Source organism: Mustela putorius, unplaced genomic scaffold (genome assembly GCF_011764305.1).
Source record: "Mustela putorius furo isolate JIRA1106 unplaced genomic scaffold, ASM1176430v1.1 tig00001118_pilon_pilon_pilon, whole genome shotgun sequence".
NCBI lineage: Eukaryota > Metazoa > Chordata > Mammalia > Carnivora > Mustelidae > Mustela > Mustela putorius.
Genome location: NW_025421577.1, coordinates 137,997 through 145,632, shown reverse-complemented (window position 1 = coordinate 145,632; position 7,636 = coordinate 137,997). Strand labels below are relative to the sequence as shown.

The 7,636-nt window shown below is 42.6% G+C and overlaps 1 pseudogene; it reads left to right on the top strand.

Moving 5' to 3' along the window:
• Window positions 1–5,001: 5,001 nt before the first annotated feature.
• Window positions 5,002–7,636, top strand: part of LOC123393981 — a 98,197-nt pseudogene continuing 95,562 nt past the window's right edge.

Below are 7,636 nucleotides of genomic sequence, written 5' to 3'. Positions count from 1 at the left end.
CAGTGAAGGTGACAAATTATCACCGTGGTACAGGATGTTGATAATGGGGAAGGCTGTGTGTATGTGGGAAAAGGGAATTTTACTTTGATCCCCAAACTACTCTAAAAAATGCAGTCTGTTAAAAAAAACTTTATAATGCAATACAATACAAAACAAGAATGCATATCAAGAGGGAAATAATGTTTAAAGGGAATGAAGAGGGCACCTGGGTGGCTCAGTTGGTTAAGCAACTGCCTTTGGATCAGGTCATGATCCTGCAGTCCCAGGATCAAGTCCCACATCAGGCCCTCTGCTCATCAGGGAGCCGGCTTCTCCCTTTGCCCCTTGCCCCTTTCATGCTCTCTCTCTCTCAAATAAATAAAATCTTTAAAAAAAAATAAAATAAAGGGAACAAAGAACTTGAGTAATATGTACCTAGGGATTTTGGTTGCACATTTGTAGGAAGTTCACATTATCGTTAGCAATTGTTTATCTGTGAAGTAGAAGTAACATAAATAGTGATGAAAACTCAAAAACACAATGTTAAAAAAATGCCATCTATGGGCTCTTAAAAAATGGAACAAAATTATTTCCCATCCAATACTTCTTGGCTTTATAAGGGTTGTGGGGAATGAAGGGACAGAATTTAAATTCAGCTTTATTATTTTTAAAAGATTGGATAATATGTTTCTATAAAGAAGGCTCCGCTGAGTAATAAAGAAATGAACTCGGTAGCAGAAAGTGGAAAAAAGGCTAAATCTCTTGTCAGCTCATGTTCTCTGAAGCCCTGTCACATAGTGGAGACAGTAACTATTCGATGAATAGCAAATGGTAGTCTTTCAGATTCCCGAGATTTTCACTAAGGATCATGAATGGATTAAAAAAAAATATGTAAAGAATGTCTACAGTGCAAGTACATGCAAATAACTGACATTTTGGAGAGAATATTTTAATCAGCAGAGAAGGTCAAATGACAAAGTTTCAGGATCGGAATAAACATATGGGATTAAAAAAAAAGATTTTTTTAAAAGGACTTTTTAAAAAAAGGACTTTATAAAAAGTCCTTTTAAGAGACAGTTGGCTGTTTAAACCAAAAGCATAACTCACTGAGAGAATCACCGCATTATTTATTTGGGTAGAAAGGACCTGGGGGCCCATTCTGCAGAGGAAGAAATAGAATCACTAACAGGCCTCATGCTTTGCACAGCCAGTGGCTAGAATCCCTGCCTTGTGAGACCCTGTGCTAGAACGCCGCTAGAAACATCTAGATCTATGTTAGTCTTTCCTGGAAGCCAACAAGTGTTTGACCAGTTAAGAGCACAGTAACAATAAGTCACGTTAAGTTATAATGATTATCAATATCTTTAAAAGCTTTGTATAGTTCCTTTTTGAGTAACCCTGATGCCACCCTTAGAGAAATTTATCTGTGATTCACCTCTTTGAAATACCTCATTGTTGTTAAACATTTACCATAGCCAAAAAAAAAAAAAAAAAAAAAAAAGCATTTTATTAACAAAGTGTTCAGAAGGGGGCGCCACTGAAAACAATGAGAGTTTTTGCTGCGGGACAATTTTGTTGCAGAAACAGCTGAAAGCAATCAGGTCAGACAGCGCCAAGGGCTGGAGGGATTTTTAAAATTACAAAAACCAAACCAAATAAAACCAAAACAAAAATCAAAACCAATGGCCAAGATTTCAAGTTTGCTACTAAAGCTATGACATGCTCCTAAGACATGTGAGTGACTTGATCGATATATTTATATATTTATATTTGAAGAAGAAGGAACTATTTGATGAAGCAAATTCACGCTGATTAAAAATTACTAGGTAGGAAATACATCCAGGGTACGGGAAGGAAAATGCTTTCACCTGATCTGACTAGGAAGTGGTTGAAGCCTGAATTAAAGTGATATAAAAAGAGTAAAGACCTAGGAAATATATGGGGAAAAAAATCCCTAGAAAAACAGCAATAATAACCGGCTGCTATTTATTGATCCAGACCCTGCGGTATGCAAAGAAGAGCTGGTTTTAGTCAGAGGATGATCTCCGTTTGTCTTCATGATCAGTGATTTCCTGCAAGCTAGGCATGGGGCTCTGCACTAGAGCTGCAAATGCTGGGGGGCCCTCACTGTCCCTTTTCTCTTCTCAGGGGGACAACGGGCATGTCCGTGGTGCAGTGTGACAATATTTACCAGAGGGAGATAAAAGACTGCCAAGGGTAGGTTGGAGCTGGGAAAAGCCACTTAGGAACAGATTTTCAGGGGAGGCGATACACAAAGGCAAAGCAGAAGAATGAGGATGAATGTGTCAAGTTTCAAAGTGCCAGGAGGCAGCACAGTGCATTTGGGAAACTACAGCAAGTTCATGACAAGCGACAACTGATCTGGCAGCATCACCTGGGGATGGAAACTGAGCCCCGGGGTTAACATTGAGGGTGAGATGGTTTGTATACTATGCAGAGGAGGTGAGATACTACACTGTGGGGGCACAGGGAGCCACCGGAGGATTTAAAATAGCAGAATCATAACCATAATGGAGTATTTAATTGCATCCTAGCTTTCATCAAGGGTAAGGTGCTCTATAGTTTATGTTTGACTAAGAAAGAGAAATGCGCCAGTTAAACTAGGATATGTCATCAAGTGCAAGGTGAGTGCCACCTTAAGTGATATTACAATTGGGGGGGAGGACAAATCTTAGAACAAGTAAATTGTGGTAGTAGAATAATTAAGAAAGGTTGAACACTTGGATCAACAAAAAAAGTGATTATTGCTTACCATGTGCCCCAAACTATCTTAAGTCTTAGAACAAGAGATGTTCTCATCTTGACGCCCCGCAGCAGTTAGACCCAAGGTACAGAGGGCAGTAGCCAACTACCAGCAGGCCCCAAGTGCCATGTGCAGACTCTAAGAGCAACTGCCTTTGAGAGAGCAAAGGCTTGAGAGTGGGCTTTCTGAGGTAGAGAATTACTAGCTGGGAAAGGAGGAAAATCGACACAGAATCGGAGTTGATGCCACTACATGACAGAGTTGGTGAAACTTCCCTTCTCAGAGATCTTGAGGCTCCTCAGAAATGTATTTTTCATTTTGGACAGAACATTCAGGATAAATATGATTTGTTTGAGTTCCTGGTTCTCTCATCAGGAATGTTTCTTAGGCTTCACTGGCACAAGAAAAGGGTTTTGATAGTTCAGGGTAAGTCCTGACAAAAGCAAAGCACGGTATCTATGTCAAACTAACCACTCAGAAGATAACAACAGATAAAAAGCCAGGCTGACCTGACCCTGCAGGATAGGTAAGGTTGGTCCGGCAACAGGGGCAGATGGGAAGTGCCCATCTCCTGCTAGAAGAGCTAGAGAAGACCCTTTTTGGAGAGACCACCAGGAGAGGAGAGTAGTAGGTGCTGAGAGGCACTAAGGACTTTGCTTGAAGGACCCGTGTCTGAAGCTGGCACCAGGGAGTTGCAAGGGAGCTGAGCAACCTTTAGCTCTTGAGAACTAGGTTGGAGGGAGAAGTCCTTGAAGGAGGAAGATCCAAAACTTATGTAGGGGCTACAAGAAAAGCAGCTGGGACAGTGGTAAAACCTGGCATCTTACAGTAAGGAGTTCCTTCTCTGTTTGAAGCTTGACAGACCAGTGAGGAACCATCGCCAGGCATTCCACCTCCAGAATGACCTCGTTATTGTTCCCCATCAAAGGGAGTGAATCTTCTTTGGGAATGAGGAACCACGATGGATTTTTGGTATCACCTGAGTAGCTGTTAGACTCATTAGCTCACACTCAGTGGGAGACAGCTTCCCACCCACCCTTAACAATATGTGTTTTAGTAATACAAAAGTAACCGGAACTTGTAGTGAAAGATTATTGATGTGAAGGACAGGATTCTAAAAAAAAAAAAAAAAAAAAAAAAAAAAAAAAAAAAAAAAAAAAAAAAAAATCTTAGTGTAATTTTAAAACCATATGGACCATCAATTTTTAAGGGAAGGAGTCTTAACTCTTTTGTTTTCTCCATTTTTCTACCAGAATCAGTAAATGTGTAGTTAGAGTAGTGTCTGAGCAGGCCTCTTCCTATGAATTATTAGATATTAAGCCTAAGAATCGCAATCTAATCGTCCCAGTATGGGGTTTAAAAAATATTGCTACCGTGTGTATGTAAAATTCTGTATAACGCACAAAATTAGATGTTACCAGCCCCAATGCCGAAAATATAGCAAACACTTAAACGGATCATTTCATCAGCAGGCACTAGGTATGAAATCTGGTGCATTGTTTGGAATCCTGATCTGTTGGTTTTATGTTATGTTTAAGATAGTACCCCCAAAAAAGCCACCCTTACTTTCTGCTTCCAGCAAAGTTAAAGTAATACGGACTCGATTCATTGTCTAGCCTGAAATACGCCCCGAAACAGACAAGAGAGATGAAACAATGGTTTTCAAGTAACTCTACACCAAAGAACAATGATCTGAGACAAAAAACAAACAAACAAAAAACCCGAAAACAAAATAAAACAAAAACCCCAAAGCTGGTGAGTCCTAGACTGTTCACCGCACTACCTGGAGAAGTTCTCAGGCCCCTGGAGGCGTGGCTGGTAAGCGCCTGGGAGGTAGGAAGTCAAGGGCGACCGGTAGGAGGACAGCCCTACTCCTGGGCGCTCGGAGCCGAATCCTGGCTCCGCTGTGCAGGTGCGGGGCAGGAGGGCTGAGTTCTAAACCTGAGAGGGGGCTCGCGGGAGTGAGGGAGTGCGAGAGACCGGGAGGGCTGGAAGGATGGCGTGCCTAGGGGAGGGCGCCCCGCCCGCTCTTGCTCTTGTTTTGGAGACTCACGTGGTCCTGCCTAATTCACCGCCCCAGAGCCCGAGTTCCCGGGTTCTTCTTGCTGCCAGCCCCAACTTCCCGCAGGAGGCTCGCCCACACGGGGACCACAACTCCCACAAGGCCCCGCGCTCCAACAGAGCGTGGCCGATAAAGGGGCGGGGTCTGCGTGAAGGGGCGGGACCTTGATGCCGGGGGCTTGGGGCTCAGCGCCTCCATGCAGCTTGCTGGAGCTCAGGAGCTTTCTCAGCACTGGATTGGCATCCTGCCGCTGGACTCATTGAGTCCTGGGGCGTCGCCTCCGACGGGCTCTGGACGGGTAGAGTGGAATGAAGTGTTAGCTTAGGAGGTGCAGTGCTAGGACTGGGTAGCGCTGAAGCTGCTGGTGGTCCTGGGCTTCCTGAGGAGCCTGTCTGAGGAAGTCACAGGTGCTGGTAGGGGAATCCCGGGGGAAAACTGGGGCCCAAACCAGCACTTTGGGACTCCGAGCCGGAAGCCAACAATAACTGGGAAAAAGTCCAGCCACGCTGAGGCGCTTTACTTTTGGCTGAGAAGAGAAGCAGGAAAGATGACAAACCAATGGGATGTCTGTAGACCTCTGCTGGAACTTTTAGGTCTGTCTTCTATAATTCCTTACCTGTCACTCAGAGCTCTTTTATCTTTTTCTTCCTTGGGTTGCCTTCTTAGAGAATTCCTTAGCTTGATATTCCATCTCTCTGGTTTGGTTTTAAGCAGTGCTCATTCTGCTATTCAGCCCATCTCTTTGAAAGGTTTCTTTTTACTGCGGTTTCTATTTGTATTTCCAAGATCTCGGTTAATTATTTTCATAACTACCTGCTCTCATTTCATGATAAGTTATTCTGGCTTATCCCTATGATTAATTTAATTACATTGATATTAATGTCTAGCACTTTTTTTCCCCTTAGGTGCATATTCTCTCTTGAAAGAAAGGATAAAACATATTAAAGCTGTTCTTTTTTTCCGTGGCTTGATTTTTCTGAAACGTTTGTGATTGTTGGTTTATGTCTCACTCGTTTTTTTTTTTTTTTAAGATTTTATTTATTTGGGGCGCCTGGGTGGCTCAGTGGTTAAGCCGCTGCCTTCGGCTCGGGTCGTGATCTCGGGGTCCTGGGATCAAGTCCCGCATCGGGCTCTCTGCTCAGCAGGGAGCCTGCTTCCTCCTCTCTCTCTCTCTGCCTGCCTCTCTGCCTACTTGTGATTTCTCTCTGTCAAATAAATAAAATCTTTAAAAAAAAAAAAAGATTTTATTTATTTGACACAGAGAGAGAAATCACAAGTAGGCAGAGAGGCAGGCAAAGGGGGGGGGAAAGCAGGCTCCCCACTGAGCAGAGAGCCCGATGTGGGGCTGGATCCCAGGACTCTGGGATCATGGCCTGAGCGGAAGACAGAGGCTTTAACCCACTGAGCCACCCAGGCGCCCCTGTCTCACTCATTTTTATGTACCTCGAGAGTCACTGTTTTTTACTCTCTTTGCAGGAGGGAGGGGGATGAAGAGGATGAACTGCAGGTTTTTTTTTTTTTTTTTCTTTTTTTAACAAAAATGGGTAGAATCAGGGTTTGTAACATACTGGTCACCTGGGTACCCCACCCCATTCCTCCAGAGCCTCATAATAATCGGGATTTTGCTTGTTTCTTTTACCCAAGCTCCCATACTCTCCAAGCTGGAAGCAAACATCCCATTTTCTACTTCCTGGAAGGCTATACTTTGGTGAAGCTTCAGTTCTAGTCTCTCAGCCAGTTCCCCTTTCATTTTATTTTCATTTTCTTTCTTTCATTTCTTTCATTTTCATTCTGGCCTCCTCCCTCCAGGTTTGCACCACCTTTCCTTATGTACAAATGGAGGTGGTAGGAAAGAGTGACTGAGGAGCCCTTCCAATTTTAAAAAAGTATTTTATTTATTTATTTGACAGAGAGAGTACAAGTAGGCAGAGCTTCAGGCAAAGGGAGAGGTACAAGTAGGCTCTCTGCTGAGCAGAGAGACTGAAGATGGACTCGATCCCAGGATCCTGGGATCATGACCTGAGCCAAAGGCAGCCACTCAACTGACTGAACAACCCAGTCACCCCCAAATATTTTTTAGTATCTTCTTTTCAGTACTTCAAGGGGAACCAAATATCTTCACCAGGACTCTCAAAGATGAATGAAAAACCAGTAATAATTTGCTACAAAAATGACAAACATCCATTTTTTGTACTGCATCTAAACAAGTAAATTTTAAAAATTAACATTATGGTAAACATAAGAATTTGCTGGAGGTAATCCTTTGAAAGTTGATGCTTGTATACTTTTATATCTTGGTCAAGCAAGGCACCATAGAATCATGGTGACCATCCATATTCTATATAAAAACTCTCAGTTCTGTTAAGAACATGAAACAAGGGGTGCCTGAGTGGTTCAGTTGTTAAGCATATGTCTTAGGCTCAGGTTATGATCCCATGGTCCTGGGATTGAGACCCACATCGGGCTTCCTGCTTGGTGGGAAGCCTGCTTCTCCCTCTCCCACTCTTTCTGCTTCTGTTACATTTCTTGCATTGTCTTCTCTTTCAAATATATAAATAAAATCTTTTAAAAAACAAGGACATGAAAGAAATTCTCCAGGGAGAGGGAAGAGAATAAAGTTCAAAATTAGAATAAGTTCAAATTTAAATTTGTACATCAACAGCTCTTTCTAACTGCCTTTCTTACACATAATTCTACTAAAATAGCAAACCCAATAAGAGGACAAAATTGTTTGTTTCAAAATACATAGCCTTGGACTTTTGTTATGTCTATAGAAAATTACCCAGTTGCCTCCATTAATTGGTTAGAATTTTGAGAGGATGCTTGTGTAT